The sequence below is a fragment of the Pteropus medius genome, unplaced genomic scaffold, assembly GCF_902729225.1.
Source record: "Pteropus medius unplaced genomic scaffold, Ma_sr-lr_union100, whole genome shotgun sequence".
Lineage (NCBI taxonomy): Eukaryota > Metazoa > Chordata > Mammalia > Chiroptera > Pteropodidae > Pteropus > Pteropus medius.
The window spans coordinates 31,183,422-31,196,850 of record NW_024347791.1 but is presented as its reverse complement, the minus strand read 5'-3'; the positions used below and the strand labels follow the sequence as shown (position 1 = coordinate 31,196,850).

Sequence of the window (13,429 nt, the reverse complement as noted above, 5' to 3'; positions counted from 1 at the left end):
TACCTCAAAAAAAAAAAAAAACAAGAAAAATCTTAGATAATCTAATCCTACACTTATAGAACAAGAAAAAAGAACTGTAAACAAAGACCTAAGTGAATAAAAATTAGAGCAAAAATAAAATAGTCTAAAAAAATACGAAAGATCAATGAAACCAAGAGTTGGTTCTTTGAAAAGATAAACAAAATCGATAAACTTTAACCAGACACATCAAGAAAAAAAGAGAGAGGACCTAAATAAGTAAAATCAGAAATGAAAGAGAAGTGACAACTGACACCAGAAAATACAAAGCACTATAAGAAAATACTATGAACATTTATATGCCAACAAATTGGACAACCTAGAAGAAATGTATAAGTTCCTAGAAATATACAATCTTCATGACTAAATCAAAAAGATACAGAAAGTATGAACTGACAAATAACTCCTAATGAAATCAAATGAGCAATATAAACAAACAAACAAACAAACAAACAAACAAACGAATGAATGAATGAGTGAAGGAAGGAAGGAATAAATAAATAAATAAACAAATACACAAATAAATAAATAAATAAGTCCTGAATCAGATGGCTTCATATGTGAAATTTTACTGGTAAAGAAGAATGAACACTTATTCTTCTCAAATTCTTCCAAAAAAATTAATGAGGAGGGAAGGCTCCCAAGGTGAGTTCATATGTAACTCACTGCTATTCTCTTGCTGCTTTTAAGTTTCTCTCTTCAAGTTTTCAATCATTATTTCTTCAAATAGATTTTCAAACTCTTGCTCTTTTTTTCATTTTCATACCCTTATGATCTAAATGTTATTATGCTTGATGTGGTCCATTAAACTAACCTCATTTTTTTTCATTGTTGCTTATTTTTTTTGGCTGTTTCCTTTCTTTTTTAAATTTATTTTATTAGTTTCCAGTATACAGTACATTGGTTAGATATTTATATAGTTTATAAAACAATCTCCTAATTGCTCTTTCTCTCCTCTGACTCTCCACATAGCCAATACGTTAATGCTAACTACATTCCCTATGCTGTGCTCTCCATCCCTGTGACCATCTATCAACTACCAATCTGTACTTCTTTAACCCTTTGGCTGTTTCTGTTATCTTGATGAAATTGCTGATTCAATGATGTGCTTTATATAATGTGCTATTGATTCCATCTAATGTATTTTTCATTTCACTTATTGTATTCTTTATTTCTGACTGGTTCTTTTCTAAGTTTGTATCTCTTTCTGTAATTTCTCACTGAGTTTATCCACTCTTCGTTGATCATCCTTATGACCAGTGTTTTGGTTCTATATTTGATAGATTGCTTTCCTCCATTTCATTTATTTTTCTGGAGTTTTGTCCTTTTCTTTCATTTGGGACGTATTTCTTTTTCTCCTCATTTTGGCTGTTTCCAGGTTTTAATTTTTATGTATTATGTAAATTGCTACATCTCCTAATCTTAGTAGGGTGGCCTCATGTAGTAGATGTTGTGTGGGACTCAGTGTGTTGTCAGGAGGTCACCTGAGTCAGGTGCTCCAGGGCTGTCCCATATTTAACTTCATGTGTGCCTTCTTGTTGTCTTTGAGCCTGATTGCTATTGGCATGTCAGTGTGAGATTGACCTTCATGCTGACTGGTTGTGAGAACTTTCCATGATTATAGTGGACAAGCTATTTTGTGAGGGCTGACCTCACAGAGAGGGATTCACTTTAGTGGGGCCCTGGCGCCTGTTAAGTCTACCCATTGGGTATGTCATTTGTGGAGCTAATTGAGGTTCTCTTGTGTTTCCTGGGGCCAGCCACCAGTTGTATTGATTCTAGGGCCTGTTGGGAAGGTCTCCAGTGCAGGCCCAGGTCAGTCGTTACCTGTGCCCAGCCCAGGGCCACTTGATAGGAATTACAAAGTGATCTAAATTTTGTAGTGCCTGTGTTGGGCTTCAAGGCACATGGGAGAGGCTATGCTACAAATCAAGGCTGGCTACCACTAGTGCTAGGCTTAGGCCACTTAGCAAGAGACATAAGGCATGCTGAGTCCAGCTACTGCTTCTTTGAGATTTTTGGACCTTTGAAAAATTTTAGGAAAGTCTACAGTGTGGGCTGAGGCTGGCCACTTGTGTAGAATAGCCACTGAAAAATATTCTGTTCAGACAGTTGGGTGGGGCCAGGTCTCAGAGAATCACCTGGGTGGGGCAAGATGTGTTACCCAGGTTGAAGGAGACTCAGAGTTAGTGGCCACCTGTACTTGCAGACTGGGTGGAGGGAGGGCTTAACAATGGGACAATGGCACCTGCCAGCACTTTAGACCTGGACTTCAAAGCTTCCTCTCCAGTCCTCACCCTGGAGCCAGACAATTCAGTTCCTCCTCATATATCCCTGAAACTTTTCAAGTTGCTATCCTGTTGCTAGAGCTTAGGTTAAGTGTTTGTGAGCAAGTGAGTCTGTGATCCAGCTCTTTAAGAGGATGCTTGTGTCTATAACATTCCTCTGTTTCACCCAGATGGAACCCTTGCCGATTTCCACAGCCAGATTGTGGAGACTCCTTTCTGGTACTGGTGCTCTGAGATAGGGAGCCCAGTGTGGGTATGTGACCCCTCACTCCTCAGAAGGGATTTCTGCAGCTGTGATATCCTACCCAAATCTCAGCTTCCAAACATAGGTGTGGGACAAGACCATTCTATACCTCTGCCCCTCCTACCGATCGAGACATGGCTTCTTCTTTATATCCTTAGTTATAAGACTTCTGTTCAACCAGTCTTCAGGTGATTCTCAATGGCGATTGTTCTATAGTTTACTTTGATGTAATTTTGATGTGGTCCTAGGATGAAGTGAGCACAGAGTTTACCTATTTTTCCATCCTGACTGAAAATCTAAACACTAATTATTAAAAATAAAAAATACTGAAGTTGTAAATAGAAGAATTTTTTAGTGTTGTCTTCAGATATAGAATTACATTTAGCTTTTGACATAAAATAAATTATTAAACCATGTCATGATAGGCATAAGCCTGAGAACTTTCCTTAAAGTCTGAGCTTTTCTCTTTTGTAAATTTACGCTGATCTTGAGGACTATAGTTTACCAGATCATGAAAATGTCTTAATTCCCTGAAGCATTACAGCATCTATTCCTATGCTTCTATGTATTCAGCAGGCATTCTTCTAACAGTTTAGTCTACAACATTCATAGAACACAGACATGTGCCTTTCTCAAAATGAATAAGGTTAGCCTGAAATGGCTTACGTCCCATTCTGTTATTACCTCTGCAACTGAAGGGAGCAAAACTGCTTTGAGTTTTCCAGACTTAGAAATAAAACCTGTACTTTAAAAAGCCTTTCAATTTGGGAGCATATTGCCTACTACTTTCCCTTTAAGCCCTCACTTAATCTCGTTATCTACTTGATCCATAAGTTTTATCTTTTCACTGAGAGCCTCTCTCTTGCTGCTTCAGCACTTCTGGTACCCTGTAAAGATTGGTTATCTCTCAAAGCTGCCAGGATAGCAAAGCATGCACACACACACACACACACACACACAATATTTAACAAAATAAATTTCACAGAAGAATTTTAATTTCAGGGGTTTATAGCAAAATCCTAATATCTTTTATAATATTTCTCACGTTTGCTTCATTTGGCTTAGACCTTTATTTGGTACACTTTAATGATTGAATTCTGACTCAGATTAAATGTAATTCTCTGATTTGACACAAAATAAAGTTCCTAATCCAACCAACTCTGAGTGTAAGAATTAATGTCTTTAGCAGATTCATAATGGAAGCATATAGAAAGTCAATCAGTAGCTCCAGGTACAAATTTTGACAATATTGTTTAAATTTGATTTTTTTCGGTCATAGAAAATTCATGTACAATAGTAAAAAAACAAAAACAAAACAAAACAAAAAACAGAGATACAAGAGAACTACCAAAGGTAAATTTCTCTAGAAAAAAAATGCCACACTTAAATATTATTGTCCACATATGACGACAAATATAAAAATGTTGCACTACTTCAAGAATAATCTATAAACCTATCTGCTCAGTAATAAACATGCAGAAGCTAGAAAAAAAATAGTTAAATATATAGCTACATTGGACAAATGACACTCATTATCTGAATATTTAAAAACTCTCTTAGGAATCATGTATTCAAACACTTGCAAAATGCCAAAATTCCTTCTTTTACATCACTTAAAAATCAACTTCAAATAAATTCTTCAAATAATAACAATTAAATTTATTATCTCCTAAAGCGACCTCTACTTTGCCAAACAGTTGTAATTGTAAAATCTTTTATAATATTATGAGATAATTACTCTTTTCTTATAATTTTTAATTATGATCCTATTCCTGCCTCTCTGAAAAACATAAATTAAGTTAGCTCCATCTCTACATGGTTATATTTTAAATATTTTAAGAAAACTATGATATCTTTATTTTTCTTTTGCCTCTCTAGCCTTTCTGACTTTGAAGTACTCTTGTTTGTCAAATTCCTTCTTAAAACATAATCTCAAAAATACAATCAATATTTCTTAAATTCCCTGATTAATTCAATATTCATGGGAAAACAAATGTAAGACTTTATAAGATTTATAATAAGACTTTATAGATTTATAATATTCTATTGCAGAATTTGTTTCAAATCATTGCATGTGTCCAAGTGTTCAATAGTCTTACATTTATTTTAAAGTCATCTTTTTAAGATATAGAGAAGAAAACCCTAATCATCAAAATCTGTTTTAAAAAACTTTTCTTTTGGTTGTGTAGGTGCACCCAGTGCATTTGCTCTAAGCTCATTTCTACTCTTCCCTTCACATTTTTGCTCAGATAGAAAACGGATTCTCTCTGAAGACACTGCTTTCTCAGCTAACCTCTTGAACCTTGTTTTTTTTTTCTCCCACAGCCTCTGCACTGTTCTACTAGCTTTTTATTCAGATAGTATTCTCTCTAATCTTATAACATAGCTGATAATATCTGTGAACCTACCTCCATTTCTCAGTTACTTAAGTTCCTGACACTCTGCCATATTTTTGGTGATTTAAATAAATACATAGATAACACTTACCATGACTTAACTTCTCAATTTCTTAAAATGTGCTCCTTTAATTATCTTATTCTTTACCCTTCCTCAACTATTCCTCCCCATGATCAGACTCTAGAACTTAGTACCAATACCCACAGCTCCTTAAAAATGTCAATTCCATGAATCTCAATACCACCAACTGCCATTTTTCATGTTAGCTCTTTCCCATCTGGTTCCAACAATCTTTTCACTCCACTGAGATCTCTAATTGATTTTTCAATCATTTCCCTTTCTCTTCAATGCCCTCTCTCCTGTCCTTAACAAACTGGAATTTAATAATCAATCACCATAATCATTTCTTTGTATATGGCTTAGATTTTCTTGTTCGTCTATCACTTGGCTGTTCTCAGCTGCCAAAACGATACCCAAGTTTAATTCAATGCTTGACCTACTTCACACCTGTATCTGTGCAGATGAATACGGTTGAAAAAAACCATATGAGTGGTTTTATTTGCATTTATGACTTAAACCTTAAATAAATTGCATTCTGTGTGCATTCATGTTATTTGTCCGTTCTAGTCACTCTGATTTTTCTAGGACAGGGGTTGCTAAATGTATTTTTAAAGGGCCAAGTAGTAAATATTTTTGGCTTGAAGGCCATACAGATTCTGTTCTGATTACTCAATTCTGTCAGTGAAATTGAAAAAGCCAAATATGATATGTAAATAAGTGAGTGTGACTATATTTTAATAAAACTTGAAGTAGACAGTTGGCCTGTGGGGAGTAAGTGGCCAACCCCTGCTCTTAAAAGCTATTTAATACCTTATTCTCTTTTTGCTCAAATCCACACCTTCTCTGCCCTCTCACTCAATGTATAACTTTGCTTTTGACTTCACTGAGAACATGAAAGCAATCTGAAGCAAACATTTATAGAACACCACCATTACATCTACCTACTTCTCAGCATCTCTTTCCATATTCTCCTTTATGTATTTTACCACAAATGAACTATTCATGTTTCTTTATAAAGCCAGTCCCTTCACTTATTGAAAATATCCCATTCTCCCTCTAGTTCTTAATGACGTATCTCCAAGAATTTCTTATTTTCTTTCCTTGTCTTCATTTTATTTGATTATATATACATGATCATATGATTTGTCATCAAAATTGAGACTTTGCTGAGAATAGAAGGAAACATTATTTTCACTTATACAAAGACGTGATGATAGACTAGACTGTCTTGGAAAAATGGGGACAAATGGGTAGCAGCCTTTGCCTAAGCTAATCACTCTCTTCTGCTGGACATACTTTTTCTCCTTGGCTTCCAGGACAACACCCTCTATCTGATATTCTCCTACTTGACTCAACACTAATTTTCAGCTTACAATGCTGCTGCCACCTCTTTTTCCCTATCTTAGGTTGGGGTCTTTAGTGCCACATGTCTAAGTCCTAGGCCCTATTTTCTATCTGCACTCTTATCCTTGCTGATCTTACCCAGTATCATAAATTTTGATATCACAGATATTGCAATAATTCCCAAATTTATATTTATAGTGAGCATTTCTCACTACTTCCACTGCTGCTTACCTTTATCTCAGCCACCATTATCTCTGACTTCAATAACTGTTTTTGATGATTCTAATCTTGTTCTTCTGTGGTCTGTGTTCAAACCAGGACTCAGAATGACCCTTTAAAAAAGAAAGTAGGTTATGTTACTCCTCTACTTTGAATCACCCTTCAAGTAAGTTATAAGCTAACTATTCCTATGTTGTATTACTTCCCTGACCACTTATTTATCTTTAGCTACATGAGCCTCCTTGCTATATTTATTAACATAAAAAGCATGCTCTAGTCTTATGGATTTGAAATTGGCTCGTTTCTCTGCCTTGAGTATGCTTTCTAAAGATATCCCTATTGATTCTTTGATTACCTCCTCTAAGTCTTTACTCACATGTCTCTTGTCAGCAAGGCTGACCTTAACTACTTATTTAATTTTTTATACCTCCTTTGGCCAATAATAATTATTCTTCTTCTTATTATTTTTTTAATATAATGTGTATTTTTGGCCTTTCTCCACTAAAATGTAAACTCCACTAAGTCCACAAATATTATTAGCACTTTTTTTTTCTTATTTAAAATATACCACACACATAAGATTTTACTTAGTAATCAGGCACTTAATAGTTACTTATTCATTTAATGCATGAGTGCTTAACTTAAAGAACATCTTACATTCAATATTTATATAAGACATAAATCATTAAATAGTTATGTCTTATTCTTTTATTACATTTTTAATCTTACAAACCTAGCTCATCCCTAGGTAAGTCTAAAAAAAAGGCACTTGTTAAAGAAAAATAAAAGTTATATTCTTATTTGTGTAAGGTATCTATTCTGGTTCTAAATGAGAACATTTGAATTTCAAACACAACCAATGAGTTTTGTCCTTTGAAATGACTGCCTTAAGAGGCCAAGTATTTTACTTTGGTTACGTTGCCATATATGGAAACCCTCTTTATAATATCTACTTTGGGAATAGATTTATAAAGCAAATGAAAAAAACAGTTTCAAAACTATATATTCACATTTTATTTTTTGACCACAAATTGTACTGTCCGATTTGGTAACCCATCTTATTCTCTATGTTTAAAATGACATCTGTTTTTACCTAATTTAAAATCTACTCTCAAGGCATAATTATTTATCACCATTTAGGATGTTCGAAGAATGAGTAAGAGATTTGAAAGGCAATTCAAAGAATACGTTTCTAGAAATAGCAACATCATTTGAATGCATATTTAGAAGAAACATTCATTCAAATATTTAAATTTTAGACTGTTAAAATATCAGTAGCATCACCATACAGATATACTATGTATCCTCCACTGACATGCAGATATAAGGTTTTTAAAAAACTTTTAATAAGACAATAGAAAGAATACTAAACAGATTTTTTAAATATTATTCTCATATAATAATAATATCATAACCATAAACAACAAAAAAGATAAATTTGTTTTCTTTCTTTTGTTACATCTAACTTCTCTCAGCTACTAACATTCTGGAAATATCGGTTTCTACAATCCTAAATATACCGATATTTCTTTTAACTGTATATTGTACAATCAATATATGCCATTAATGCTTACCTCATTCATTATAAATCTACTAATTACGTATATGTTGAAAATATACCTTTCAGACTAATTTATGACAAATTGTGACCTACAGAGATTGGTACTTAATCTGGAAAGCATAAAGATTAACAAGATTTGGGAGAAATATATGAAGTACATGGTGTTTATAAAATGGTCTATTGTTAATAAAACTTCCATATAAGTTATGATGTCTCAATTTCTTAAATCCATTTCACTAACCTACATTTTGGTGGACATAAAATCAATATCTTATACCATACACAAAAATTAACTCAAAATGTATTAAAGATTCAAACATAAAACCTGAAAACTTAAAATTCCTAGGAAAAAACACTCAGAAAGCTCTTTGACATTAGTGTTGGTGATGTTTTTTTGAAGTTGAGACCAAAAGCAAAGGTGACATAAGCAAAAATAAACAAGTGGAACTATTTCAAACTAAAATGTTTTTATATAGTAAAGGAAATCATCAACAAAATGAAAAGGCAACCTACGTAATGGAAAAAAAATATTTGCAAATCATCTGTGATAAGAGGTTGATATTTTATAGGTCTAGATGATAAACTTTCACTAATGATTCAATTCTTCCTACTCCTGCTGAATGGACATTGATTATTTTTGGAGTCAAATGCTTAAAATTGGCAAAGCCTTCATAATCTCAGGATTTTGAATAAACAAGTGAAACAGTACACCACCATGATCACCACCACCATATCCACCACATACACAGTGATGGGACCATATGTAAGTAAGAAGTAAACTTATTTTGCATTAATAACTGAGGTATTGAGTTTCTTTGTTATAGCATGTAGATAAACTTTGCACCTACAAGGGTCTAGAGTATCACTTCACAGGACAGTCAGATGAAGTTGTTTAATAGACAATTTTATTTTCCTATAGAAAACTATTATCATTTACTTGCATGTCTAAATTTCCATTGATAGTTTTAAAGATTCGGCATCAATAAACTATGAAGAGAAAAACAAAACAAGCTGCTAAAGGGGTTAGTCAAACATGTTTATGTCAGCTATGGTCACTATTTCCATTCAGATCTTAAAAAAGTTGGCTGAAGCATCCATTTTCTTGCTTGTGAATATTCATGTAGCATCCTAAGATCTCTGCAAAATTTAAGATTCTATGCTACTTGGTGACTTCCAAGCTCATTGGTGACCTTCAGGTTTATGCTTCTTTTAATTTACTTCAGTGTATTTAATTATCTTTTTTTTTTCTCAGTAGGCATAAGCAAAGGAATTATGTAATCTATTCATTTAATACATACACAGATATTTCCACATACATATATAAGCTAACATACATCCACACTCATACACACACTCTCAGTCTCTGTGCAAATAGCAGACTTCACTGAAGGTGTAGCGGGATAAGTACACCACAGGAAATCTAGCAATTTAAGTGTGAATTATAAGCCCCCCTCTCTAGTTAATTTAACCATCTTACCACTGTGAATTTTTTACTTCCTGTTCTTATCACACAAAATACAACCTCATCCTCTTGTCATCTGTTGAGTTTTCTTCTATCCTTCTCTCTGTGTGTCGTCTTTTTAATTCCAAAGAAATTTAAACTTTTCTCTGTTGTACCATCTTCTTTTTTAGACTCTAGATTTTTTATACACTCAAGGACTACTACATTATCTTTCTAAACAAGATATTTTTTCTCTTGTCATAATGCCTAAAGAAATTAATTTATATTACGATAACTTTAAGACCCATTATAAAAAGTAATCTGCAGCTCCAGTTGCATACAATGAAAAAGTACACTACTCTAAGATATTTGATACATTCTTTCTTTTGAATGTCAATAAAAACATAATAGCATAATAAATGTAAAATTTAAGTTTTTATTCTTGACTTCTTAGACTTATAAGACTATAGCAAATTCCCTTTTGAATCCATAAAGATATTGCCATAAATGTCAATTGTTAGAATAACTTATGAAAAAATTATTCTTTCATTTTATTGTAAAAGCATATCTAATGAACAATAAAATTTAGTAAACCATTTATATCTTACAAATTTTCTTATCAAGAAATGTCAAGCTACTGTTACGATACTAAAGGCAAAGTGGGAAAATTTAAAGATCAATCAAAAGACCAGATAATTAGAAATGACAGCAGACTTGAACCTTACCAGCATTTACCGTTTTGCTTTTTGTCTACATCCTGAGGATATCAAAAAATGTGCTTATGATTATGTATTAAATAATACTCATTCATAGATACTAACTGAAAAGAACTATTTTTCAAATTCTATAAGTGTAAGCTCGCATGGTTTCAGATATTTTTCATGTTCTAAACTCTTGACATCAGTGAAAGATGTTCAAAACTCCTCAATACAGTTGACTGACAGCAACTTCTATGCCAAAGTTCAGTCAGAAGAATGTTCTTTTTGATATAACATACAAACTAAAATACAAACTTTTTGTCTATTTTAGCTGAGAGCAAAAGAAGAAAAATTAGTGTTTAAGAAAGACAATCAGAAAAAACTCAAAAAATCCCCTCAACCAAATTTTTCCCATCTTTTACCCCAGAAACAGAAATTCCCACTGTAGTCATATGATGACTGCATATGACGGTGCTCTCATAAGATTACAATGGAGCTGAAAATTTCCTATTGCCTAGTCACATAGTAGCTGTAGTAACATCACAGTGCAACACTTTATGTTTTATGACTATCTCAGCCAATTGATAACATGGGCTAAAAATGTCTGAGGAGTGCTCACCTAGGCCCTGGTGAATCTACCCTGTGGTAGACATCATTCAGCAACAACCATTAGGAAACTTTGAAGAAAAGAGAGCTTATTATTTACAGGCCTTGGAGCTCATGAGGCATGCCTGGGAGCACACAGGTAGAGCAAATGCATGTTCTGGGTTTATTATGGCTGAGGGTGGAGCCTAGTGTTTCTTGGACTAGCTCTTTACTGATAAATTTAAAACATAATTAAGCAAATTTAAAATAAAATAAAATCAACGAGAATTTCTAAAACAAAGGAGCCTCAGTGGGAGGAAGAAGCATGGCTCTTTATCTAGTCTGTATCTGTTTAAAGTGGATGCCTTGACAATGAAATCTTAAATCAGACATTACAAAAAGAAAAGCCAACTGTCTGAGCTTACACTACAATTATTCAGTTGTTTGTGGTGATGCTGGTTTTAACCTACTGTGCTTCCGGTCATATATACATATAGGACATACAATTATAGTAGCAGGTTATACTGATCAAGTTTTTTGTAAATACACTCTGTAAGTTCCCAAAGGATGCATTTCTCAGAATGTATCCCAATTATTAAGAGGTTCATGACTGTATTGTAAGATTAAGATAGTGACTTTACAGGCAATTTCTGAAAGGATAACTCATGAATACTCATGAATACTATCTCATATAATATGTCCTTAAAGTGATACATTTTAATGCTAACCATGAGGCTGGGGGACAGAAAGTCAGAGGCATGAAAAAAACATTAGATATCCAGTTGGTGAAAGCAGATGGGGCTGTGTACAACAATTTGATTACCTAAGAGGTAGTGTGGAATAAAAACTAAGTAGAAGGAGAAAGGTGTAAGACTTATTTTTAAATCATAGTAATTTAGCATAGTATTTTTCCTATTGCAGTTTCCTAGATTTTCTTTTTCTATTTTAGCTTTGTTCCGGGATGCAGATAAGTTATCTAGGAATTCAAATAATATACAGGTAATTTGTTTTAATTAATAGCTGAATTGATCAGATTTGATGAAAGAAAGATAAATATGTAAAAATTAATTTTATATGTATAGTTTATTTAAAAAAAGACAACAAAATTTTTTTAAAAATAGGTACTATTTTAAATACACCAGAAAACATCAAACACAAAAGAATAAATCTAACCTCACAACAAGGGAATAAACTGTACATAGACAAAATACGTTATGAAAAGAAATTTGAAAACACCTAAATAAATTGAAAAAAAGTCATTTTGGCCAGTTTTCCTTTCATATGTAATTGATTCTCCTTATTTTTTTAATTCACATCGACTCTCAATATGATGACACTTTCTGCAACCCCATCAGAGGATTGCCTTCGAGGTTTCAGAGCTCACTTTGTGTGGATGCAAGTAGAGCTACAACTGTGGAAATTACATCCACCAGGGGCATCCCTTTCCAAGAGGTCAGAGATATAAATACTCCAATTACCTTGATTTCGATTAGACAATTCTGATATGTTACTTATACTCTCTAGAATATTCCCTGTGAGACAGAGTCAAGGTAAATTTCATGAAAATTTACTTGATAGACAGTCTTTGCTATTCACAATAGTGATGGAATGGAAATAACCTAAGTGTCAACGGATGAATGTGTCAGGAAAATATGGTATAGCTAGATAGACATATCACAAAATATATATGATAAATATGATACATGTATATATCATATATCACAAAGTATGATATATACAGAAATGTGATATGTGTGTGTGTATATATATATATGTACGTATATGTATGTATTATTCAGCCTTAAAAAAAAGAAAGAAATCCTGTAATTTGCAACAAGGGTGAACCTGTTGCAAGGGTGAACCTGGAGGGCATTATACTAAGTGAAACAAGCCAGACAAAGGAAGACAAGTTACTAAAAAGTTTCACCAATTTGTAGAATCTAAAACAATGCAAAAGCAAACAAGTAAGTAACAAAAATAGAACTCTTAAAAACATAGAAGAGTGATTATCAGGGACTGGTGGGTATTGAAATTAGGGAGATGAGGGTAAAAAGATGCAAACTCCTAATTATAAGTTGAATAAGTTCTGAGAATTACTATAAAACATGATGGCTATAGTTAATAACACTGTATTATATAATTAAAATTTCCTGAGAATATATTTTCACTAAAAACAATGTAAATATATGAGATAATCAAAGTTTTAAATTACTTGATGGGGGAAATTCTTTCACAGTGTATATGTATATTGAATGAATCATCATGCTGTACACTTTAAATACCTTATAATTGTATGTGTCAATTATACCTCAATAAAACTGAAAAAAAAAATTATAAGAGCCCTCATCCCCCAAAAAAAGAGAAAAAAAATCTTTATTTGGTATCTTCTGAATAAAAGAACCTTCAACATTACTTTCTAACTATGGCAATTATATATCTTTTTTGCAATCTTTATACATTTTAATTTTCTTATTTTATTGGCTATGACTTCCTATACCATGATGAATAAAAATGGTGATAGTGAGCATCTCTATCTTATTTCCAAGCCCAGGGAGAAAGCTCTTAATCATTCAA

General features: G+C 32.9%; 1 pseudogene; it reads left to right on the top strand.

Annotated features, from left to right (window-relative positions):
• LOC120615154 (60S ribosomal protein L37a-like) overlaps positions 1 to 13,429 on the top strand; it is a 30,823-nt pseudogene that overhangs the window by 16,432 nt on the left and 962 nt on the right.